This window comes from Scophthalmus maximus, chromosome 9, assembly GCF_022379125.1.
Source record: "Scophthalmus maximus strain ysfricsl-2021 chromosome 9, ASM2237912v1, whole genome shotgun sequence".
Taxonomy (NCBI): Eukaryota; Metazoa; Chordata; class Actinopteri; order Pleuronectiformes; family Scophthalmidae; genus Scophthalmus; species Scophthalmus maximus.
Genome location: NC_061523.1, coordinates 22809989 through 22836977, shown reverse-complemented (window position 1 = coordinate 22836977; position 26989 = coordinate 22809989). Strand labels below are relative to the sequence as shown.

At 45.3% G+C, this 26989-nt stretch overlaps 1 long non-coding RNA gene and 1 other non-coding gene across 3 annotated transcripts; both read right to left on the bottom strand.

The window, feature by feature from the left end:
- Positions 1 to 864: 864 nt before the first annotated feature.
- Positions 865 to 26506, bottom strand: LOC118319322. 2 transcript variants are annotated; one of them, XR_004795952.2, is made up of 5 exons: positions 26346 to 26506; positions 23510 to 23831; positions 20339 to 20499; positions 8887 to 8953; positions 6617 to 8536 (listed from the first exon to the last, which is right to left on the bottom strand). It is a non-coding gene; the product is annotated as an uncharacterized LOC118319322 (long non-coding RNA). The 2 variants fall into 2 exon arrangements; XR_004795954.2 differs by lacking the exons at positions 6617 to 8536; positions 8887 to 8953 and adding an exon at positions 865 to 972 and having other exon boundaries at positions 26346 to 26505.
- trnat-cgu lies at positions 23034 to 23105 on the bottom strand. The gene has a single exon. It is a non-coding gene; the product is annotated as a tRNA-Thr (tRNA).
- Positions 26507 to 26989: the final 483 nt, after the last annotated feature.

Genomic DNA, 26989 nt, shown 5'->3' with positions numbered 1-26989 from the left:
AAAATGCATTCCAGTAATATTGAATATACAATTTTATATATTCCTGAGCTTTGTGATACCCAATGCCCCCACGACCCTTAAATGATAAGCTGTGCAACTAATGGATGGATAGATGGATGTTTATATTTCTGAACGTTGGATTTTGGGGGGGGGAAAATGGACGTTGTTTGATATTCATGGATGGAAAACTGCACTTTCATGAGATCAGATTATATTTTTTTGAATGGCGACAGTCCTGCAGTAACAGCAGCTCCAACAGTGTTGCATTATGCATTAAAAATGGGGAAGGGTGTGTTGAAGAAATGGTGTAGCCATATTTAGTCACATATACTGCACGTCATAGTCCAGATGTCAAAAATCTCACAAATGACCTTTAACCCTCCTGACATGCGCCAAATGTACACTCTCGACAACAATCAAGGCAACTGAGGTCGGCAGATGTCTGTCTTTGACTCCGGGAGAACTCCACTCAGTCGGACGTGTGTGTTCTTCATCATATTTGACATGTGCTCTACACTAAAGGCGGCGTGTGTTTTTACACGTCATGACCGAAGCGGCCACCGGAGGTCCCTCTTGCACCAGGGTTGCCGGGGTCAATTCAAAAGGCCCATTTGGCAGAAAGGCAGCGAGACATCTCTCAAATGTGTCTTCAATTAGAGGGCTGCAGTCAACACCATGCTCTGACTTGGAATGTCGGCCGAGTTGGAGATAACCTCCTTGGTTTTTCTTTTATCTCACCATAAAACAAAAAAAAAAGAAACCTCAGCGAGGGAGCGCTCGGTTATGGATGTCCTGCACACATTTGTAGAGCAGATTCCGAGCTGCAGATAACAAAAAAAGAAAAAGAAAAAGAAAAAGCCACTTCTGAGGGATACTTTTCACTCACGTTGGCAGGAGTTATAGGCTCCCACTTTCCTGAGAAGCTTTTTCTTTTTCGGCGAGTGCTGCGGTAGTCGTCGTGTCCCGAGCAACCTTGTGATGAAAAAAAGGGGGGGGGGGGGGGGGGGGGGGGGGGGGGGTAAGACGAGAAGATGAACTCGGTGCACAGGTGAAGATTCTTCAGCAGCAGGGTGCGCGGATGAAACACATGCATGTGTTACGGTTCCACAGGCAGCCGCTTTGAAAGTGGTCACGGCTGTTGCGTCCCCGGTATTCAATATCCATACATTTGACAAATGCCATGCTGCACAAAAATGACAAGAATTCAATTGTTCGTCACATCGCAAATTATTTTTGGGGGTTCAACTCCACTGTTGAGAGCCGGATGACCCACCACACGAACCGAGTGGTGGTGGGGAGGAATTAAAGCCATGACTGTTGTTACATAAATGAACTCATTCAACTTATTAAAGAACTCAAACTGAAATCCTACAAACTATGATCCTACAGTTATTTTGCATATTTTTCCGGTTGCGTTAGTTTTACAGGAATGTTCCAAGAAAAATAAAACAATTTTTGGACACATTTGTGGAAACGGCAGACATATATATATATATACTTCAAGACTCTGCAGGCATTTCCAGTGAGGTGCTTTAAATGTCTGTGGTGAAATATGGATCGGAGCATGTCTCACTGTGCAGCCTACAAACATTGATACATTTCCAACAAGACCACATTGCATTGGTTTAGCAATTGCAGTTATCTCTCCCGTTTACAACATCCAACATTTTGGGGGAGGAAGCATTACACTGGTAAAAGTCCAGTGTGTAGGATTTAGGGGTATCTATCATCAGAAATGGAATATGATTCATAATTATGTTTTTATTTGTGTTTAATAACAAAAAACAACAACAATCGTCTTTAACGTCTTCTTCCATGGAGTCCACCATGTTGCACCCCCATGCTGCTGCAGTAGTCCAGAACAAACCAACCAAAAACTAGAGAAGCCCTTTCCCGATTTTACGTTACCTGAAGGCCAAGGTCTCCAGTTGGTTGCAGTTTGCAAACTCACCACTAGATGTCACTAAATCCTACACACTAAACCTTTCATTTTGTATTCCACTCAGAAAACGGAAGCTAACAGGCTAGGCTAACTTACTTCTTCCGCCGATATGGAAAACTTATTTTAACAACTTTGTGATTGAAAAGCAACTATACTTCTAGCTAATCTTAATCTTAATCCATAAATATTATAAAATGATTTGTGACTAAATTCTGGAGTAAAGTAAAAGCTACTTCACTAGCTTACTCTAAGAAAATGCTTTAAACATCAAGATTCGTCACTCGTTACTCGTGTAATATACTTATTTTTTGTTATGAACGAACCATTGCAAATAGCTAGCACATCAAAAGAAGCTAACCTAGCATATGGATATGTGCGGCCACCAGAGGCTGTAGCCATGTTTGAGTAACGCGTCAATCCGTTGGATCGTCAGGAAGATCAGGCGACGAGATTCCACCTCTCCGGTGGAAGATCGTCGCCTGATGCCGAATGACGAAATGTCTTCCAGTGAGCAAACTCCGTGCTCCTCTGCAGTTCAGGCCTGCTGATTCCTCCAGTCAGTGAATTGCTCGTGTGCCAGTTCCGTTTGCAGCCGAACGCGCCCGAGCCGAAAACAGAACCACCGGCCATGTTTGACAGATGAGGTGGCGGCTTTGGATTCGTGAGCCGTTTTTCTTTTTTTTCCTTTTATTCTCTCCACGAGTTCTACCTCGCATCATTTTGATGGAGATTGACTTTTAGTTCCATCAGTTGTTCCGCAGTTCCACCAGATTTCCTTATATTTGTTTTTATGGCCTTTCTGTTTTTGAGGGGGTTTTGTATCTTGAGGTTAGGGTAATCCCTTGATCGTTGACAAGTAAACACGTCCGCCTACATCCAGAGAACATTGTTGAGTTTGACCTTTGACCTTTTTGTTCCTGTCGACCAGCTCATTTGCCATTTTTCTAGTTTTCCTGTTCGCACCAGCCCGAGTACCAAACTGATGATCACGGCAAACCAACTACCTCAAGTATCTCTGACTTTTTTGAGCCTCATTGTTTTTTCTCCAACGAAATGGAACCGACACACTGACCACACGTGAGCTTTTTATGTGCGCAACAAACAGCTGATGACCTTTGACCCCTGGATATTTGAGCGTTATGTGTTGAAAGGGCCAAATCTGCCTCAGTTTTTTTCTACATTGACATAAGTATATGTCAAATTAAATTAAATTAACTCAAATTAAAGCGGAGACTCGGTCCTTCAATGCACAATTCATCATTATTTTAAATCAAATTGAATATTGAACAAGAATGTGTCTGTACTGGAGAAAATTACATTTCAGTCAGAATTTAGAAGATAAACTCAGCCAAGTATGAGGTAATTCAGTTTTGGTCTGTTTTCAAAGCGCCAATTCAGAACATGCATTATCTCAAGGCACTTTAAATAGTAAAAGGTCAAGACCGGACAATATTATAGAGAGAAACCCAACAGTTCCCGCAATGAGCGAACACTCGGCGACAGTGGAGAAAGAAAAACAACTCCCTTTTTGACGTATAATTACATGCTCGCAGTCCGACGTGGATACATGCATAACCATGCATATAGAGCGTGAACATGTATGCACTCACTCAATCACACACACACACACACCCTTAACTGCAGTGTAATATTATTGTAAGGTTTCCCACCTGTCTGCAGCTGTCAGCAGGGTCTTCTCACTACAGATACCTCCCACCTACTGTGTATGCAATGGTAACACACACACACACACACACACACACACGAACAGTAGTCTCTCTCCCAGCAGGAGGAGGACCTCGATGACCAAGTCGTGCACCGCAGGAATGCAGCCTGTCCGTCTTCAAACCTTGAAACATTCAGCAAACAATTATTGAATCTGAGCCGCCCGAGAATTGCGGAGTATCGTCGCCCGCTCTGTGAAAACTGAAAACAACAGCAACAACAAAAAAGGCCTTTGAGACCCAAAACTATTTTCTCTCCAGAATAATTTCAGGGCTTTTTTCCAAAATCTCACGCCCCATGTAGTCACCTCCCTTCCAAAAGGAATGTTTTGAATAAAGTGCAAATGTGTGGCATGGCACGGCCGCCGCTGCTGCAATGTGAAAAATCTGCTCACGATGAGGTAAATATGAATAGGTGCAGGGACGTATGATGTGCGAATGATTGCTGTGAGTCTAAGGAGCTTTGATGGAATAATGATGAGACAGATAGTTGATTAATCGAATGGTCCATTGCTCAAAAAATTGATTGATTACAACTCCCAGAATCGCCAAAGTCACTTGTCGTGCGAAAAATTTGCAAAATAGAAACATTCGCCTGTTCCAGCTTTTCATATTTGTGGATTTGCTGTTTTTCTCTCTTTTTAAAAATGATTATAAATTGAATAATTCTGAGGTTTGGAACAGTTGAAACAAAACATTTGACCACTGAACTCAGTCATTTTCTCCTTTCCCCCCCTCTTTTCTCCAACGCTCAGCCTTTGTTTTTGTTCAGGATTAATCCGATTATCAAAAAGAAAAGCTAACCCATTCACCGGCGATGACACAAACCGTTGGCTGCGGCCTTTTTCGTGAACACACATCAATAAGCAACTGCCACTCATTTCCTATGTTTTCCCTTCACGTGCAAACACAGGTTCGGGATTATTCGGTGCACAATGTGATCCACCTCCATCACAACACCGGTCAGATAAAAGAAACAAAACCCTGATTGGATATTTTCCCCCCTCGTCCCGACGTTCAACAGTCTAAATGTTGTCTCTGTGGCTTTTTTTCCACCTCGACAGGAGCAGATTTGTTTGTGGAAACACTCGTGTGCGCTCGGCAAAATGTTTAGACCTTTGTTTGTCTGTCGCGTCCGACCTGATCCCCTCGGCGCGTTGTTGCGCTTCTCGTCGAGGAAGGGGGCCGAGACCCTAAGAGTGTCTCTGGACGAGAGTGGCACGTTAAGAGTCCACAATGGAAATGGGAAAAACGTGTGTGGAAGCGCTCGCACACAAACATGCGTGACTGTGTGTGTGTGTGTGTGTGTATGTATATATACACAGTATGTTCTGTGTGTGTGAATAAATCCTTCTCCACTTGCTCCCCGACGTCTCTGCCAAGCAGACGGGGTGACATGAGAATTGAACCATCTGCGAGCCCCCCCCCCCCCCCCACCACCACCACCGCCAGTCAGCCAGTAACTCGCTCCAGCTGTCTGGGAATGGAAAAAGACGATCCCGGGACGTTCCAAACAAAAAAAAAAAAAGGAAAAAGGAATGGCAACCGCGATGCAAAAGGAATGAAGGATGGAGAAGGAGAAAAAAAAAAACAAGCGCGACGGGAGACGAGGCAGATGTGAGATGGTAGTGTCTTCAAGGCTGCCCGTCTTGACTTCTCCTCAGCGACCCGCCCGCCGCGGGGGCTCGGCCACTGGAGCCGCACCCACCACAAAAGAAAATGCACACTCTCCGACTCCCGAGGCCGAGGCGAGGCAGGGCAGCAGGTTCCAGCCGTGTTCTCGGGATGCCGTCGTGTCAGGAGCACAGCAGGCTCCCGAGACCGTCGGGGGGGGAAAATGAAGAGTGAGACGAGGCGAAGGCCGGAGAGAATTCACGACACACGCGTGTCACACGAGTTGGATTTCTTACCTCCGTGGCTCTGGACAACGAGGATTTGAGAAAATCAGAAACCTTCTCTCACCTCCGCAATCCAAATACAGGTTTTTACAACAACAAAAATAACAGGTCTCAAGAAGCTAAACGACCGCCATAAAGAATATAAGTGTCCAATCTCTTTCTAATTGAACGAGCTTGGCACTGTTGTTGCACAAATAACATTTTTTGGCACATTTCCATCTACAGGAAGTAAAAAAAAAAAGTCAGACAGAGCCGTGCCTGTAATTGTGCTCATTTAAGAGCCATTTAGTACAACTCACATATAAAGTATATACACACTTTACATTACGCCCATTGTGTAACGCATGTTTTAGATTTGGACGTGAGTGGGACTATGGAAATTGATTTTCAATAAATATTTTTTTTTTTCGAGGTGAGGCCCTTATTTTGCTGGTCCTTAAAATCTGGTTAATAATGTTCTATATAGTTTGACTGGAAAGAGCCGTGGTAATTCGGTCCTAATGGCTTGAGACTTTAAGTCAGACGGAAACGGCTGAGCTAAAACATACACAATGCTAAAAAAAAAAAAAAAAAAAAAGTGTCCGTAAAAGAATATAGAGTTCAGCAAGAATAAAGTTTCAAATAATAAATTAATTGGAAATGAATAGGGGGATTTTTTTTTTCATGGAAATTCGCCTGGAAGTTAATATTAAACTCGACAAAAACAACAATCTCAGATCTGTATTTTCCCCGTAATTAGGACCAAACTTCTCGATTCTTTCCAGGAAACTCTCAAGAAAATGATTCAGATTTGATGGATCTGTAAAATAAAGTGCGCCGGTTTTCACTTGACAGGCACATGTGATCGTCACAGTTAAACACAAAGTCTGTCTGACGTGCAGAGCAACTGCACAGTGCAGAGAAACAGTATTTTATAGCTACAGTGTGTCATATTTAGAAGAACTTATTCACAGAAATTGCATATATTGTCCATAACTATGTGTTCATATATGTATAATCATCAAGTTTTTTCGTCAACTCTGAATGAGTTAAATATAGTTCCATGAGGTGGACCCCACCTCTGAGTCGCCATGTTTGCTACGTCGCTCAGTTGGTTGCGGTTTGCAACTTTACCACCAGATGCCGCCAGAAAAATTCCCAAAATGACACACTGGTGCTTTAAAGGTTTTCAAACCAAGTCAAAACATGGTTTATTAAAAGGTTTATTTTGACCCTTTACTCCTTTATGGTCAACTGTGTATGGTCAATGGTGTAACTGTGAAGTGTAATCTGTTTTGTTTTTTGGTAGATTTAGTTCATTCTTATCTCACTGATTCGTCATGATTGACGGATGAGATCGACTCGGGGGCGTGACCTCGACACCGCGGCTCCAAATGTGTAAATGGCGTCAAACGTGCAAGACGGCGGGCGCAGACGGAGGAGGTGGAGACGCAGCGTTCATCTTTACATACACAGTCAGATAACCCTCTGACGGATAATCAGTGTGCCAGTCATCACGAGACAGTGTGAAGAAACTTTAGAGCTACATACCACTCTAGAAAAAGAAATTAAGAAAGAACTCCCCATGTTTACAAAAACCAAGAACCTGCCGTGTCACAGCGCTCTCGGAGCCGCCCATGTGATAATAAAGAAGCAATAGAGATATTGGCGCCGCTGGAAGTTTGATGAGCAGACGATGTTGGGACGCAGGCATGAGAGGATGGAAAGAAGAAAAAAAGAAAAGAGGGACAGAGGAGCTGAATGGTTGAAAAGTTTAGCCGCTGTCAAAACAGTTGACGCAACGCTGTCAAAACAAGGAGCTGTGAGTAAACCCTTGATTACAGGGAGGGGGTGTGCTGCATCGGCAGTATTGTTATGGAAACAGAGGTCTGCCGCGCGCTTTCTTCTGCAAAACCGCTCATCTTCGACCCATTTCGGCGTCGTCACACGGCGCTAATGCCTGGGAAGCAGCTCGGTAGCCGTCGGCGAGCGGGACTGATGCTGTCGCCGCGAAGTGCTCCGCAATCCGCCGACAGCAGTGCTGAATAACAACATGTCAGGCTCAAAGAAAAAATATGGAATACATGTTTAGATTTTTGTTCGTCCGTCATCCAGGAATAAGTGGTTTGGATGAGGATCTGTAAAGCAGCAAATGAGCGTGCGTTCTGCTGTCTCTCTCCATGTACATCACGTCTCTGCGTGTGTTTTGTGTTCGGGGGGTAGTTAATTCAATCCATGAGTCGAGAGCTTAAGGGTGGTAGAGCGCAAGATGGAACTTTTAGTCAACATTGAGCGACAAGCGAGAGCCACGGGAGCGTGAATCAAGCCTCGAATGTTCCCCCCGGCTGCGGAAACGCTCCGCGCCTGATTGTGAGAGGCCGAACTGCTCGGGGGCGCCATTTTTTTTTTCTTCCACACAGCTGTGCCCCCGCGTGTCACTGCAGCAGGCGGGCTTAGCGCCGCCGACACACACCGCGCGCCCGCCTAAAGCCTGAGTTTGGTATCAAAACACCAGGAACATATTTTAATACTATTTTCTCGCGCCGTGCAGCTGCTGTACATCCATTAAATTGCCTCAGCGCCGGGGTCTCAAAGCACTTCGAGACCACAAGCTCCGCGAAGAAAAACAGCACAGTGGAGAAGAAGAAGGGATACCTATTCATCCGCGGGCCGAGCTGTTTTCTTTGCGGCGTGCCCATGACTCTTTTTTTTCTTTCTCATAATCCTATATGGCCAGGTTTAAATCTTGATTTCATAAACGGCTGTTCTCCCTCCAGGTATTTTCATTGTCAATTAACCTGTGCGGATTGGTGTCAAGGGGTGGCGGTTGACTCCCAGACCCCAGACGGTTTGGAGAATGTCTGGCTGTTAAAGGAGAGGAAGGAGGCGTCTGGGTGTGGAGCTGGGAGTTGTGGGTTCTGGAGTCTGGAGCTACAGTACGGCGTACTATCCATAGTGCTGGTTGTTGCTTTTTTTTACAGCGGCTGCAAAGCCTGTGTTTTTCAGAGAAAAAAAAGAAGCTTTTATTTTCATGGACTTTGTGGAAAGACAAAACAATGAGCCTGTAAACTTTTATTTTGGTAAAGACAAACATCAGAATTATAGTAACATCATTTACCCCTGGTAGCCACATTAGAAGAAGGGGGACAGACAACCCAGGGCCCAAGGGTGGGTGGGTGGGGGGGTTGGTTGTTTGGAATTAGTGTTTTCTAAGTAATTAGTGTCATGTCATTAATTAAAAATTGGCTGGATTGGTTTAGAGACTGGATTAACTGAACTATGTATTTCAAAAAATAATGGCGGTTCTCTGAGGGCCCTCTCATCCATTACCATCACGACTCACCATGAGGATCTGTCAGCTAATCTACTGAGCGGTGACTTCGTCATGTCTTCCCTCAAGAAAGTAACGTCTGGGTCCCAGAGGAGAAAAGAGAGAAAAGAAAGAGAGGAAAAACAAATACCCTTGATTAATTTCTTTCAAAAGAAAGGTGGCTAGCTGTTAGCAAACTCCTACTACGACAGCTAGCTAGCAGCCACCTAGCTGAGATCGACACAGCTGCTATTGCTAGCTACCTAGCTAACTGTAACTTCTACTAACTAAATACAGTAGAAGTTAGCTAGCTAGTTAACTGTAACTTCTACTAACTAAATACAGTAGAAGTTAGCTAGCTAGTTACTATTAGAACACACACACAGTATCACAAATGAATCAGCATCATACCTGCGGGGGCCCCAAAGAGACCGCTTATGTGTATAGGGCCCAGAATTAGTTGCTACACCCCTGCTCACTGACATGACTGACGGATTATTGTGACACATAGTGACTCCCTGGGCACAGACAATGGCTCACATAGGAGCAAGACGCTGAGAGAGACGATGCATCTCTTTGGCGGTTTATGTTTCTCTGTGGTTGTCTTGTGTCTCTTTGTGGCCGGTTTTCATCAACCTTGTGGTTGTTTGGTGGCATTTTGTGTCCCCTTGTGATTGGTCTTCATTTCTTTTGAAGTCACGTTGTGTCAATTTGTGGCCGTTCTAAATGTCTCTGTTCGTTTTGTGTCCCTGTGTGGCGAGTTTTCATCCCTTCAACTTTCTTTGTGGTTGTTTTTTTTGCGTCTGTCCTTTTTCGGTTCTTTTCAGTCAATTTGTGGTTGTTTTGTGGTTTATTCCACTGACGTTTTTTTTTTCCACGGTGGCCTTATCAAATGTTATTCTCCTTTCAGTAATTAACTCAAATTATACTGTACTTGGACTCGCTCCAAATTCTCCAAGGAACAGATTTAGGCTAAAAAACAAAAACAAACACACTAAAGCGAACTCGAATGCGATTACAAATCAAACAGAGTACGAGCACAGAACGCAATTTACACAATCGCATCTACAATCTATAATCTACACTTGTACAAGTATCACAAGGTTCTCACCATACATGGTGTGCACCACGTTACCAAAGAAACAAGGGTTTTTCAAACAACAGACCGTCCACCACTAAACGTTGGAGGTAATTAGAGGGGATTTGAATAAAGGCCAGTGCACACTGTAGCATACTGTAGAGTAGCGAGGGGGGTAGAGGACTCGCCGCTTTGATGTAACACGGGCTGGAGAGAGCTAACGGGTGGCTGCATTCCCAAAATACGATGTGACCTCTATAAAGAGCCCGAGAGCCAGAGCCAGTCTTCAATCTTCTCTGGGATCGCTGCTTGGGTCATGAGCCTACACCATGCCGATTATGGCACCAGCAGAAATCAGACAAAAAACTGGAGTTAACGCCCAGGGAGCTGTTGTTGGGCTTCAAAGTCTGGTCCCACTGTAGCTCATTTGAAAATTGGCATGTGGCTGACGGATCACCGATTTGTGGATCCTGGCAGATCATGACAGACTACCCGAGTACGTGGTGTAAACCAACACAGATACTGGGAAAACATGACTTTCAGGTTCGACACCCAGAACCTTCTTGTCACTCTCAATATCAGTTTTCACGTAGGGCAGATCTGGACTGTTCTCTTGATGATACCATTCACAGACGCCCAATATTCCCTCGTGAGCCCCTGATAACAGGGACGAGGATAAACTGATGGTGTGGCGGCCGTCTGCCTCGGTAGGTTGGACTGATGGAGAAAAGATTGATGACAAAAAATAGACCGTGGAAGTGATTGGAAATCCTGCTCCTCCTGCTCTACCCCGACGAGGGGACCACCTCCCAAACAATGAAACCAAAAGTAAGATTCATACTCCTTCTATGTTACAAATTAGAGCAACATACCGTACGCTGCCGCTGACGGGTCTGCACCAGAGACCGCTGCCGCAGGAGATGCTGTACATTCTTTCTGACACAGCTTTTAACACAAACTCGCCGAGGTATAGTGTCTGTGCATGAGTGATAGAATTTGTTCGCACAGCTACATCCAACGTTTTTTTGACTCGTTGCAATTTTGACTTGATCAGGGCCTCCAGATGGAAGATGAAGGACTCACCCAAGGTTTAACTCTTCCTGAGGGGGACGTGAATGTCCGTACCAAACTTCGTGGCAATCCATCCACTATAGCTGTTGAGATATTTGACTCAAAACCACAAATGTGAATTTCACAGTGGCGCTGGAGAAGTCACAAGATCAACAATGTCTTCAGCTAATGTGGCTAAAAACAAACTTCACCTCCATGCCTTCTTGTACCCAAACTTTAGATATATACTCTGTTGTTTAGATTCTCATTCATCAGGGAGGCATCAGATCGTTCCCAAATTCATTCTGCAGCAGGACGACGAGCTCGAAAACATTTACAGCCAGACCTCGTAAAGAACTATCTTCGGAGACGAGGAGGACAAAAGAGCCCAATGGCGAGCGATGGCTCTGACCCCCGCAGACACACTGGAGTCAGGCTGGGATTACACGAAGAGACAGAAGACACCGAGACAAACCTAAATCTGCGGGACGAGTCTGCCAAGTTTTTCTCCGGGATGCTTGGAACAACATACCTATTAAATACCATTAGAAAAAGAAAAAAACTCTGGCACAAGTGAAGCCAAGGAGGAGACGTTAAATAACAAAGAGTGGTCCCAGCGAAAAGGTTAATTCTCTTTTACTGAGGTTTTAATTGGTAAATAAAAGCTGCTCTAGCGTTATCGCTGAAATCGTCCTCACATTACTGTATGTGACGTTGTTGACATGGTAACAGTGCAGCGTTGTAGGCGGTTATTCAGACTCCCACTTGATTTTCATACATTATCCTGCAGCTAAAGACGCAAGAGAAGTAAATAAACTTCTGAAGCTTCTCAGTGTGACAAGAAGACATACGCAAGGTGATAATGGAATATAAACACGAAGACACGGTGATGTATGACACTATACGTTACAATCGTTTGGCAGATGCTTTTTTGTCCAAACCTTTAGGATGATGATATATTGACTGTAATGTTCCAAACGGGTTGTCATACTTTTGCGGGGCCAGAGCATATGAAAATAAAATCGTAATGCTTTTGCAGAATCCACAAAAAAAATAACTACTATACAAGCTTCTTCAAGTCGGGACCCGGACACGTGTGTGTGTGTGTGAGAGAGAATATGGGAAAACTGGGCAACACCAGATCCGGTTACAGGCGAAAATCAATGAGTGATTGCAGCTGAACCTTATATAATATGACATTTTCAAATAAACAGAGAGAGAGACAGAGAGAGAGTAGCAAAATGCAGATCTCTCTCTCTCTCTCTCTCCGTCCATCGCTGATTGCTAAAACACAATTGTGATTCAATACACAGCCAGTTCATGGAGCTTTTTCTTCTACTTTACAGTTGCTGTTCCAAACACACAATGTGTGATCGGTTCTCTCTCAGGGGGAAAAAAAAAAGAAAGTGTATTGGCTGACAGACAGTGATGCGATTTACTTTTCCAGACTGAAAAATGAGCTGTGATGATCGTCACCGTGGCTGCGGAGAGAGAGAGAAAGAGAAAGAGGAGAAACCCCTTCGTTTTCTCAGAAAAATCGCACTTTGCCAGTTTAACCATCGCAGTTACAGGTGTTCATCTGCTCAGCGGTGAGTGCACAGCAAATTTGGCACCTATCGACCTCGCGGGTTGGGTTTTTTCAAGTGAATCTTAAAAGCAGCACCATATTCGAATACACTACCAGTGGTTTGAAAGACAGCAGACAGGCTCTGATCATGACATCAGACCTACAAAGATGCAAAGATGCCCCGTAGTATGGCCTTCGATGTCCCTACAGGTCCAACGTGGGGACACACCACCAGCGACAGTGGTCGGTGAACATCAGAGCTCAGATCTTGTGGAACCTCGAGTCCCCGTGACTGACGAGCAGAAACCAGGCCAGACACAGTGGTGGATGACAGGGATGAGCAGAAGGGGGCAGTTGTGATAGATGTGGAAATCCCATCTGACGGGAACATCAGAGAGGGGAGGGGGGGGGGGGACAAGCAGCGGAGAACAACTGGAACAGATGTGGATAGTAGAAAAGTCCAGATTGGCAAAAGAGGAGCATTAGGGACTGTGACTGAAGGAGACAAAATTGAAGATGAGCAGCAAGTCAGAGATTTGGAACTCAGCTCAAACGTCTGTGTGAGATGCAATCCGTCATGTATCAGGTCTGCAAATAGTGAGGTTATTTCCAAACACATAACAAACCCCAAAACATTTTGAAACCTCACCATGAATTCCCTTGAAGCCCCACGTCTCTTTCACTTTTATCACCAAGTTAACCAAGGAAAACCGGGGATGTTTCCCAGAAAAATCTCATCACATCACATTTTCATACACGCACATGTACGGAAGAGCATTAGTGCCAGACAAAAGAAGAAGAGAAATGAGGGGGAAGATTTTCTTTTTTATAAATGAGGGGGAAGATTTTTTTTATTTATATAACATTTCGAGATGAAAGTCGAAATGTCGAGAATAAAGTTGAAATAGCCCTAAACGTCCGTGTTGTGGTTCCAGTTCAGCTTGTCACACATCCATGTTGGCTAACGTTAGCAAAGCTACGCTAGCTTCGCTAACTGCACGCCTCTCAAAATTCATTAACGGTTGTTTTGCAGTTGAACGTTACATCACGTCAGGACACGTTCACGTGCAAACACCCGTTGTCACCGCGCCGTTTCTTCCAGATTCAGCCTATCAATAATAACATTGCAACTTTACAACGTGGTAAGCAGCTGGCGTTAGCTTAGCAAAGTGGCTAAGGAAACATCGACATCTGGTTGTTCGGTGCTGGTGAAAATTGCTTCCGGGTCACAGTTTTTCGACTTTATTCTTGAAATATTATTTCAACTTTATTCTCGACATTTCGTCTTTATTCTTCAAATGTAAAAAAATATATTAAAAAAATATTCCCTCTCATTTTCCTTCTTCTTATGACTGGCCCTACTACTCTTCCGCACACATGAATAAGTCTGTAGCTCAAGCAAATATTTCCTCCTTAGGTGACGTCATTGTTAAAGCGAAGACAAAGAGTCCGTCTGGAGAAAAGCAGCGCTCTACCTGATCCAAACACTTATTCAGCTGCACTGGAAACCAGTGAGTGAGCGTAATCGCCCTGATGGCGAACATGCCTCCCCGGGTCTTCTGGGCAGAACGTTTCTCGATTCACCAGCCGAACGGAGCGAGAAGCAGAAAGAGATGGAGGTCGAAGGAGAGAGAGCGGGTGGAGAATTCACCCAGGGTGGCCTTCTCCTCCTTCCCCGCATAGACTTTTCCATCACAGAGTAAATGTGTGAAACCAGAAGAATGCGCTTTCCAAAAAAAACTTCTTTCTAAAATATTTTTTTTTTACAACTCTTGGAACAGCGCAGGAGAACCGATGAATTTCACCGTTATTATCCAATGAATTGCGAGGCGCGAAGGTTTCCAGGCGCGAAGAGCTCGTGTAGCGCGCGCACGCCGTGACAAAGTCAGACAATAACCTTCCCAAAAAATAGAATTGGAAACTTCTGAAACCTCTGGACCAGATGACAGTTCATGGATTTCTCATCCCTCTCCTCCTTGAATGCAAATAACTCTAACTTCACTGTGCGACTTGATAGACGTTGCAAATCAAATGTCTTGGTTCCTGGGGTTTTTCTGGCGCACAACGAGACGCGTGTGATGTCTCTGTAACGCACTGTAAGGGTCGCGTGGGATGACCCTTAAAAGTGAGAACAAAACCTATTGGCTCGAGGGTTGACGCGCAGCTGCAGACGGCTGTCGAATCCCGCTTCTCCCTCTCCTTCTCCGAGACGTGAATTTATGGCATCAAATGGCGAAATCAACCGGTTTCCCTGGAATGAATGCGTACCAATCTTCTACGAAACTCTTGGACACGTGGATTTACGAGAAGGAAAACAAACAGACGGACCTTCAGTCTCTCGTCTTCTGAGGAGAGACCGGAACGAAGGGAGCTATTATAGTTTAACTGCGTTGCACCATCCACTTTTTATTAACTTCCTCCGTCAGACTATAAACTGCTGTAAACAAGCACCAAAGGAACTTGGCCGCGCTGCGCTCTAATGTGACAATAGCTTGAGGTTTGTAATATATATGTATATATATATATTTCTTCCCACGGAAAAACAAAAAGACACGAGTCTCTTAATTGTTTTTCTTCGTCCCACCTGCTGGAGTCTGGAGTCCGTTTGTTCCCACTGAGGACGGAATAATCTTCAAAATGAATTCGTAAAGATATATATTGATATTTATAACACACACACACACACGTGCATCACGTGTGTGTGTGTATTTCCAGCAGCAGCTGGTTGGTGTTGTACTGTACGTTGGGATTATTCCTGAAACACTTCCTGCGTTCGCGTATAAATGGAAGAACATTTCGCCCGGCGCGGCTCGTTCATACGACTTTTACTGGCTCTCTGGACAACAGTCAATGAAGGCAAAGCCGTTTAATGTGGCTTCGCCTTTATTGTGCCGCAGTGATTTATGTATTTTATGTTTCCTTTTCTTTTTTAGCTGAAGCGTCTAATAACGCAGCACAACCTCGTCTTAAGTTAATCTAAATTCCTTCCGACGTTATTAGTCCCAGTTTCATCGCTTTGTTTTTGTTATTGTGCGCTTCTAACTTTTATATTATCTTCTGCTTTTAATTTTATTATTATTGCTCCGCAAGCTTATGAATTATATTAATAACTTTTTAGTTTTGATCTTGTATTCTTCCGTTTTATTGCCTGACCGTCACATCTGTGCAAGGACTACAGACCATATATTGCCTTTTTTTTTGCTAACTCATAAAAATATAGTAAATAATTAAACTATGGCTACACCGGCACGTCTTTTGGTTTTTCAGTCTTTTAATGGGATTCGTTGACAAAGTGCGAGGACAGACTATCGTCCTTACCCCTCTGGTCATCATTAAACCGTGTTAGCCAATAGCTCGTAACGTGACACTGAACGCATCACGGAAAGAGACTTAATAGGATATAGGAATTGTTCCTCTCATTTTTCATACGCAAGCTTCAGAGCACCACGATCCAATTCAGTGTCCAAGAAGTTACTTCTTCAAATGAGGCGGAACATTCGTAAAAACAGTATTGTTGCCCTAAATAAAAAAAGCACCAATTCTCGTGCTCTGTGGTTTTATGATTGTGCGCCAGCGTACACCAATTTATCCTGAAATGTCCAAGATCTACTGGACTATTTTTACTCTCCCTCCCCGGGAGCGGAGACCTCCTGACCGTCGTAATTGTGCTTTTTTTTCTTCTCCGTTGAGGAAAATTATTCACCAGCCGTCTTTCTTCTCTCTCTTAAGAATTGGCTCTTTTTTTTTTTGTGGCTTTTATTTAGTTGAAGTGACCTCTGCGGTTTTGAATCAAGGTTCTGTGTTCCCTCCGTTTCTATCTGAACTTCCTGCAAAAATACACAGCGCGGAGAGTCTTCCTGTACTTCACCCCCCCCCCCCCCCCCCCCCCGCCTTCGCTGTGCCGAGGAAAAAGTTAAAAAGAAAGAAGCCAGCGTCACCACATCGTTGACCCGGGAGCAATTCTGTCAAACTGCACATTGGGACATGGGTTTGACGGCTGTGTGGTCCGAGGGTCCTTCTGACCAGTGGCGTTTGTGTATTCTGGGCCGCAGCGCAGTCCCGACTCCAGCCGGTGTCGAGGCTTTGGCCAGACAAAGCAGACGAAACTGGTCCAAGGCCCCAGAAAGGGGGGAAGCACGGACCAAGATCAACAAACAGAGCCGAATGCGCGGGAGGAAGGCAAAATAAGCACGACGCACGGACGGCGTTCGCGGGCCCCCGGCGCGAGGAGGAGCCCGATCGGCCTTGGAGGGTAATCCCGGCCTGCTGCCGAGGAAATTGATTGGCTAAGATAAACAGGTCCGCGGTGAGTCCGGCATTTGGGGCGATAGTTTACCCAAGAAGTGGCAATAAGCCCGAACATTATGATAATTAGATCAGTGTGTTTTTGATTGCTGCAGTGAAACGTGACACTTTCACGTGTGCAGAGACCCCGTATGGGCCAGCGGCAACAAGCCCAGATCCTTGTCTTGTTCAAACACCAGGTTTCTGACTGGGCAAACGTTATCGCTCGTTGGGAGTCGGGTTTCTGTCCATTTGATGAAAGCGAGTCTCTTTTTTACTCTTTAGCTGCTAATTGCTCCACCATGTTCCCCAGCCAGTGTCTGACTGCTGTTTGCTGCACAGCTGGTCGTGGACTTTGGGTTTTCAGAGCTTTTTCCTCTAAAAACTGCCGAGAGAACATCAGCTGAAACTCACTGTAAAGCTCTGTAGAGCTGCGGGGAGCTGCGGATTCTATGAAACGGAATTACAAAGTTACAATTGACCTCTTACACATAGTCACGTCATCATTTTGTCATAAAAAAAATAAAAAAAACACATCTCAACAACAATGGGAGGGATAACCTCGAGGTTCTCGACAGACAATCATGGTCCTGAGAAGATGAAGATGTATGACTTAAGCTGTATTTATTTTTTCATGGTTCATAGACAATGTTTTCCTCAAGTTCCTGTGGAACTATTGGACAAGTTGGCTCAGAGAATCTAAAGCAGGTTCTGCCATTGGACAAAAGTTCCATTTACTCGTAGGGGGATCAACCATAGAATGTATATAAAGACGAGCGACATGGCAGCTCCCCAAAAGTGAAGCCAAAACATCTGCACCGCCCCCTGGTGGCTGTCTGCAGTATAGGTCATAAACCCCGCCCCCTTTTAATGTTAGCATTTGGAACATAAACTAAAGTAAAGTTTGACTCGAAAGGTGGTTTCTGTCATTTGAGGTAGTTCTTATCACACAGTCTCACACTGACTAGCGATTGGTCGAGCCCGTGTATTGGATACCGCGGCTCCACACCGCGATCACTACCGTGCAGACTCCGACTCCAAATGACGACATACGTGCACCCGTATCTAGCATATTGGCCCAAAAGGAGGAAGTGGAGACGCGTTGTCCATCTTTATTTACAGTCTTTGGGACCTACTGATAAGTTTAATGAGGCCTGCAGACATTCATCACCCAATTGGTCTGACAATACAATGGGCATTTGTTTTACTTTTTTACAATTATTAAATGATTTCTTTTGATCCCGTGCGACGGCTGGGAGGAGGGATCTGCCGTTGTTAGAGTTGTGATGTTCATCTATTTTAATTTGACGACACTTATCAGTTCATTGAAACAGAACAAGATCATATCGCCTTTAAATTTCTTACTTAAAACTTGTGAGTCCAAAAAAAAAAGAAGTAGAGGCACTCCCATCCATCTCCAATGTGTAATTTCGAAGGTATATCATTGTGAGAGAGGGAAAAAGAAAATGGCAGAGGATTTAGACTCGGAAAACTCTTTTCGGAAGCGCCTTTCGGTTCTGTAAATAGTTTATAGTGTGTGTGGTTTCTGGGGATCTTTATGGGGCAGGAGGCCACCTAGGATAACCTATATGAAAAACACGAGCGGGGGAGGGGGGGGGGCGGCCTTTCTCTGCGCTGCAAAGGGGAATTACGTTTGCGGTTGTGTAAGACATACAGACAATTATATTGAATGCTGCCAGGACATCTATCAAAAAACAGCCAAAGAGTGAGGTCATGGCACGGAGAACTTTGTGGCGTTTGCTTCTGCAGAGCATGCGCTCGGTTTTTAACTTTTGCAGCTTTTCAAAAATCGCCACTTTTCCCTCTTCCCCCCCCCCCCCCCCCCCCCCCCCCCCCCCCCCCCCCCCCCCCCCCGCTGCAGCGACGGCGACCTCTTCACCCCATCCAGGAAGAGCGGCACGGTTGAGCTGTGACTCCAGCAACTTAGCGGGTCCATTTCAGCGCAGATCAACCCCTAAACAAATAACTCTCCGAGGCTCCGTGTTCTTTGAACATCTCGCAGCTCCCCCAGATTTCCCGGGGTTAACGCCACCCCTGCTCCGGAGGGTGATCTATGGTTTCATGCCGTGTCGTTTTTATCGAGCCCCCCTGACCCCCGTGGTCACACCGGGTCACTTCAGTCGACCACATGAAACCTTCAGCAGGAACAACAGCGCAATTTCCCCTCCTCAATGAAAACCTAATGGCTTCACACACACACACACACACACACACACACACACACACACACACACACACACTCAAATAGCTCTTTGGCTAAACGCAGAGTTGAAGGGTTGGATTTCTTGAAAGCGACGTTCAGCCGTCACACGTGCTGAATGAACGGGGGGGGGGGGCAGCTGTCACACATCTCGTAAGGCTCGGAAAGGCCGTTGTCCATCAGCGTCGATCAGCGGGACTTTGTTTTATGGTAAGCGATGATGACTTTGTGCTCGTGTCAGCGGTCGCTCTCCTCCAACGAGCCTCCACACGTTGCGTATGCTGAAATCTAATTCGGGGATGACTGAGCTCTGGCAGGAGAAAATAACCTCACAAAGAGCCGTGGACGTGTGTGGACGACGTACATCTCTCTCTCCGGGGCCGCGCGTCCTTTCTCAAGGTCATTTATAATTTTGATTTGGCCGCCGTTGGACAAATGAACGGCTTCGTCCTCCAAAAGTACAGTTCATCCACGCTGGAAAGAGTTTCTTTCTGTTATTAGATATCTTGGGAATTAAATGTTCGTATTTTTGACAGCGTCCTCTGACGGGCTTCGATTCCTCTAATAGGTTTTAATTTCGCGCCAGCAGCGACTACTGGAGGAGATAAAGAAGGACGAATGTTTATTTTGTTTTATGTATTTATCTCATTCATACACTGTAGTCCGCCAGCTCCAGCTGCTGCAGGAGGGCCAGTGTTTTTCCCTTGACCTTTCTCAAATGATCTGATGTCTCTTTTGTTCGCTCTTGGCTTGTCGACACTTGTAAGCCCGGTTCCAAAAAGCTCTGAATCGTCGCCCACATTGACTCGTGCTTCATCAGGTGCTGAGGATTCTGTTGCTCTGTGGCGGCTGGACGGGTAAGTGAGAAACTGCTCCCTTCAAAATTCATCATATCAACTTAAAAACTGATCATTTTAATGCAAAACCATCACTTTTCCTTAACTATATGTTTTTTGGTTGATTGGTTGATGATCAGAGACTAATGGGCAGATTACGCCTAGTTCACACTACAGGATATTGTCGCCTGATCTTCCACTCGCCGAAAAACTCGGGAACTTCGCCGATAAAAGCCCCGAATTGGCGTTCGATCGACCGCGTGAACTTTTCAAAGACGCGATCCGAGAGGCTCGCCGACACGTCGCCTTCCCCGAGTGGATTCCTGAAAGGCTAAATATCTGGACAAATCGCCGACAACTACATCCAATCAGATCGCAGGACTATTTCGTAGTCAGGGGCTTCTCCTGGTGATAGATCATGTAGTGTGTGATGACCCCCCCCCCCTCACCTGTCATGTAGCTGGTATAGCTTGGCGGGTCACACCGCTGACTTTGGTACAGAAGGTCGGGGTTCGATTCCAGATCGTCCCAGCATGGGGCCGATCGTAGGTCGCCTCGCAAAACGAATGTAATGTGTAGTCAGAAGTGAGAAGACAGGCAAGTCAGCGATCTGAAGAATTTGAGAGTTGGCATTAGTGCGAGCAAGTCATCAACCTTTGTTTCTACAGACAATTGTAAAAGAAAAGAGCTTGAGACTCCTGTTCAAGTTATTGCATGTCAACTCACAGAGATAAAAACTCTTAAATTGAAAAACTTTGCTGATAAATGCAGCCACAGCTTCAGTGTTGATCAAAAATGGACATTGGTGCCACAACAAAACAAACGGAAGTAAGTTGGATTATTATACAGAAGACGTGAGGGAAACGATCTGACAACCATAGACAGGTACGGAAAAAGATCTTTTGCACAACTTGCATTTGACAAAAAGGATAAATTCGATAAAGTAGAAGCAAAAGGACGGTGAAAAGACTCACTGCTTGATAATGAAGTAATTGTCGAAGTTCATCTTGCAGAGTCAGCACCGCTGATAACTTCAGCAGGTATCTCTCTCACGGCCGTCTGCTGCTAGGCAACGGTGAAAATATTTCTCGACAGCCTCTTAATATCCAGGGAGTTTTCCTTCGCATCACATTAAGTCAATCTGGACCGCGTCTGTTATCTGCACATCTCCCGCCGGTGGTAAAAGAATACGGTTGATGCGTGTGGGAGAGCGGCAGCCCATTTTTAAATTTTTTTTTAAGTCGGGGAACAGTGTGGTCCTTCGATTAATAATAAACATTTTCCAAACCGCGGTGATGCTCAAGTGTCAGCTAATAAATATAAACGAGGAGGCTCTTATTAGAAAACCGTCGGAGTCCCTACATTGGCGCTGACGTGCAACACTTGGATCGGGTTACCGTGCCGTTGATGTGTTTTGGCTCTCCTCTTTTTCGCAGGATATGATTTGAGAATGCGGGGCGATTTCTTTTTTCGGTGGGAAGCGAAAGGCTGGGGTTATAATAAATAGCTCCCGAAACTTCTGAGGCTTATCAGAAATCAGAGCAGCTGTGGTCGGCGGCCTCGCTGATGGTCACTCAATCTTGCCAGCGGCGGTTATGAGGATGAAACGCAGCTGCTTCCTTTACAGTTAAGAGACGGTGAGGACTTATTGGATGGATATGAACCGGCTTGTGTGAGGTCCGGAGGGGGGGGGGGGGGGGGGGGGGGTCGGGGGGAGAAGAGACTCAAACCACAGCTGCAGGGGCAACAAGCCATACAAGACCCACATCTCTTCACTTCCCACCCCGCTCGCGCCCGTGCATCCCGGTTTCCTGTGCGAGCGGAGATATCGCACAGCTGATAATAACGCGTAAAAATAATAGCCGCGCGGGATGATGAAAACACTTGACCCCCCCCCCCCCCCCCCCCCCCCCCCCCCGACCTCGGGGGGATTTACATCCGACCTCAGCAGTGCGGAGAGAGAATCTGCCGCCCAATCAGCCCCCCCCCCCCCCTCGTGATGTGTGGCCCCAGGAAAGCGTGAAAGGGGGCTGATTTCGGCAGCCTTGATTCGGGATGAGAGAGGGAGAAGCTGTGGTCACGACTCAATCTGTCCCATATGGGGGAAGATGTGAAGCTCCAGGGATGAGTTGGGGCGAGGGGCGCTGAGCGTGTGTGTGTGTGTGTGTGTGTGTGTCTCACGCCCGACGGGGACAGGACGGCGGCGGCTCGGAGCTGAGAAGGTTCATGTACAGCGAAAGACCGGACGAGCGGGGCCGAGCTGTGTGTTCTGTCTGGCTCGCGCGTCTTTTCTTGTGGTCGACATTCAAATGATTTATCTTGACAACTCTGATGAGAAGGAGTCTGTGTGGTACTGTACACGGTCAGGAGCCGTAGCTGTCGGTGAGTCGGCTATATCAACACAAGAATAACAATGATCGGTGTCTGTTTTTTGGGCTGCAGGGCCGAGGGCCGAGATCGTACTTGTAAAACTTCAGTACATTGAGTTTAAAGACACAGAAATCCCCCCCAATAAAATAGTGGAGAACAAAATAATAGGCGACAAAGGACATTGGTGTCCTCATTGGAAACTACGCTGACCTACTAAGCCAAAACATGGTAACTCCATTACAGAATTCCGTCAGTACGTGGTCACGAGCTAAACATGCCTGAAAACGTATATATAACGTAAGTATATAGAAATAGAAATGTGTAATTAGAAAAAAAAACCCAACTATAGTTATTATTCATACAGATCTTTGGTTCACGAGACCAACACCTTACCAGTTGGCCACCACGCCCACTCTGACCAAATCTGTGAATTGAGGAGAAATCCTTGCTACGATAATTAAAAAAATCAAATCTAATAAAATCAAATTTCCTTTAAAAACATTTTTTTAAACAAATTTGTTGCATATATACCTTTTTGGGAGACAGTGTTGAACGTGTTTCCCATAATCTAAGGACAGGATTCGATTAAACTATATGTTTGTAGTTTTTGCCCAAGGACCTTCAGACTAGAGGAAGCTGGGACAGAGCTGCCAACCTTTGGATAGGTGGACAACCGACTGCCTGGGTCACAGGCATTTTGGGTAGTTTATGCTTTTGATCTCTTGAATTTTGACATTAACTCTGTGTATTGTTCAATCTGAATCATAATGGAGAAGGCGTGGATGGGGATTGAACCCATGATCTTTGGTTTACGAGACCAACGCCGTACCACTTGGCCACCATGCCCCCGTGGCAATATCAGTGTTGCTGTGACTTTCCAAGTTTGCTACAATAACATAAAACATAATCGAGTCTTACATCAAATTTCCTTTAAAAATATATATTTTTTAATATATTAGTTGTATGTATAAATTTCTGGGAGACAGTGTTGAACGTGTTTCCCACAAGATTCGACTAAACTATATGTTTTTAGTTTTTGTACCAAAAATGAAACTGTTACCGTTTGATTTACCCTCACATGCTTTCCTGTTGAGTCTTTTTTTCCAATGTTTTTTTTAAAACATTCAATACAAATTCTGAATTATTATTATTCCTTCAACAATGATAAAAAAAGCCTGCACCAGATCCGAAACTTTATCAATCCTGAAAGGGACATTAGAAAATAACCATAATGGTGTTGAAGACCTCACCACCAGAGCATCTCTCCCCACAGCGACCAATCCATCAGTTGACATGTTGATGGGCGTCCTGCCTCCCTGCTCACACACACACGCACACACACACACACACACACACACGCACAGTGACGCCGTCCAAAATCCCAACATGTCATTTTGACCAAAAAATGCAAACCGAGAGAAGCGTGTGTACTGTGCGTTGAACTTCAGAAGGTGACGTTTCCTACTGGAAGGACACCAGACCGTCAGATCACAGGAAGCCTACAGGACGTCTTCCTGTGGGGCCCCTTCTGCTGCAGGACAAGTCCCGGAAGACGCTCGTATCATCCAACTCCTCGGGGGCAATGAAAAAAAGAAGAAGAGGAAGAGAGTCAGCGACTGTAACGAGGAGAGGAGTTCCTCTCGTTTTTCACTCTTTTGCCAATCACTGCACAGCATGTAAAGACATTCATCACTGTCCTTCAGTGTGTGTGTGTGTGTGTGTGTGTGTGTGTGTGTGTGAATAGGTATGGGAGGGTTCTACTCACACAGCTGAGTTGACTGGAAATGGTTTGTAATGAGAGTCAAATGAGCCGCGGAGCATTATCATCGTGAATGACACGGCGTAATTACCTCATTCACACATGGACGCCATAACATTTTGAGGAAGAAAAAACAGAAAAGGGCACAGTTTACTGTCTGCGGAGCGTTTGTGTGTGTGTGTGTGTGTGTGAGTTTGTTTGTGTGTGTGTGTGTGTGCATGTAGCGCAAAATGTGACTCACTGCCTTTGAACCCAAACGCTCACTAATGAATACGCATACGATACATACCGCATGTGTGTGTGTGTGTGTGTGTGTGTGTTTGCGTGTTCGCAGCTGCATTTAAAACACTCCAGAAAAGGGGAATCTGGCTCTCCATCAAGTGAAGTTGGTCGCCGACCATATACGCCGAGGGACCAGGGGAGAAAATGAATGTACGAATATGATCATCCACCAGGGGTCGGAGGTCACTTTTGCAGGCTCGGAGAATGCCATTCATCAGATTGCTGACACGGCTGACAAGAAACATTTGGTTGTTGCCGTTGGGGGGGTCTGGACGGCGGGGGGGGGGGGGGTGTCGGAGGAAACTGACCGGCAGACGGGGTTTTTCTGCAGGATGCTCCGAGTTAAAATTTAAGAGCTTCTCGATACCACATAGACTGCAACTCAAAACTGTTTTTTCAAGCTCACACCGTCCCGAGAATGAAGTTTATGTCAAGTCAAGTCAAATGTATTTATACGGCGCATAAAAAACAACGGGAGGTAAAGCTGAAGCTGCTTTACGGCCAAGGCGAAGGAAAACAACACAAGGAGAAGAAGAAGAAGAAGGTCATTTAAAAAGAAATGAGACATAAAGATAATGACATAATCATGAGGATTTAACCAGATCCTAAGAAAAACAGAACCAGGCTGAATCAAACGCAAGATTAAAAACAGAAGATTTGATTTGGAATAAGCGATAATGGGACGAGGCCCCGTTGTGGAAAGGGAGACTGTTCCAAAAGTTAGGGGCATAAATACAATAGAAATAATGACGAGGCTTTAACGCGGTCGCAATAAACGAAACAGAATCAGGATGAATTAAACAGAGGATTAAAAAGAGGCATTTTAAATGATTTTCGATGATGGGACAAGATCTAATGTTTAATCGGAGAGGGTTCCAGAGCTTGGGGGCAGCGACAGAGAAAAGCCTGGCAGACGGGAGAGGGGAAGTGATGAGACGATGACCTTAGTGACCTCAGGGCAAATTATGATGGAAACCCAATAGGGAGGAAATAGCCAAGAAATTTTTTATCATTGCATCACATTTTGCTGCGACATGCTGCTGCGACGACACCCGCTTAAGAGTTTTACGAGCGCAGCGCGTCTCCCCCACGGCCCACAACAGGAACCGAAAAACATGTAATCACTAAGTTTACAGCCCGGAGAGGGCAAGAGAATATAATTAAGACTTTTGTTAAATTAAATTCAATATCGTTAAAGGCCTTAAAAAAAGAAATAAAAACGTAATGAAGACCTTGTGAGATCCGCAGATACTCCGGGCTGAGAGTTTCGTCAAGTGACGGCCACAGATGACGTCATCGTCTGTGGCTTCTCACGTTTACGTGAACAGATTCACCCTGAGTTTGTTTTTGTTTTTTTAAAGCCAGAGTCGATTTGTCAGTCAGTCCTGCACTTTTGGTCCAGACTGAAATATCTCACCAGCTGTCGGATGGATTGTCATAAAATTTAAAAAAAAAAAAAAAATGTTGTCCAAGCATTCGCCGTCTCCGGGGGCCGAAGACTTCAGACTCGCGACCCCCTGACGTTTGACTTGAGCGCTGCGTTTTCGTTCGGCTCGAGCACATGCGATTCATATTTCAGCCGGACGCACCGAGTGAAGGAGAATCAGCGTCTGCAAACTGCACAACGGAGGTCGACGTTCAGACACCTCGCTCGTGATTCACGATGCAAATTCCAGCGTCAAAAGTTCAATTCGATATGACTGCATTTCAATTCCAGCACAGTTTTGTGACACCTCTGAATCCTGGCGTGACTGGAACCTATGGTGAGTAATACTATTGACATAATACCTTTTATATGTTATTTGTAACACCTGTCTGGTGTAATTATTGATGAGATCCCAAATTAACATAGGCTAGTATCAGGCTATTCATGTTAGCCTCGATCAGCATTCATTATCCCTAACGACCACATTAACGCATCGATAGCGCCGCATCGCGCTAGCATCGCGGCTAATGTTAGCATTAGCATACGTACCTTACTTTGAGTCATTACCATACTCAACAACCACTTTTTATACAGCCCCAACACCCCCGCTTCAACTCACCGCCAGAAAGTGGAACTATGTGCAACTCCACGCAATGGAGACAGCATTCCTGGCCGCTCCCGACTCTGTGTAAGGCCTCTACACGCGAGTGTCAGCAGCAGAAAGAACGAACAAGACCGGAGAGAGCGCAGCGCGAAAACGGCCGTTCACGGCCCAGCTACAGCCCCTGCTGATTGGCCACTTCGACATATACACACACACACACACACACAGACACAGAGACACACAGACACAGAGACACACACACACAGAGACACACACAGCTAAACCAAAACAAACAAAATGAACCCCTAGTTGACCGTATCAACTTGACAATGCTTTATAAACACTACTTTAATACTTCAACCCTTAACCTGGGTTACATATTACATGGAGACAAAACACAATTTTGTAGAAAAACAGTCAATTGAACCACGAAGAAGAATCACAACCATCGGTAGACATTTCATATTCCCTCGGAACCTCAAACATCCAACTTCACAGGATGGCTCCAGATCCATGTCAGTGCCGGTGCGCTCACACCGGACGCGACGCAAACTATTCACGCAAGCAGATTACGGGCCTACAGAGACAATGCAAAGACGCGAAGACGCGAATTTCACATCACTGACGTTGGGCAATGCGAACGGCACGACGCGAATCGC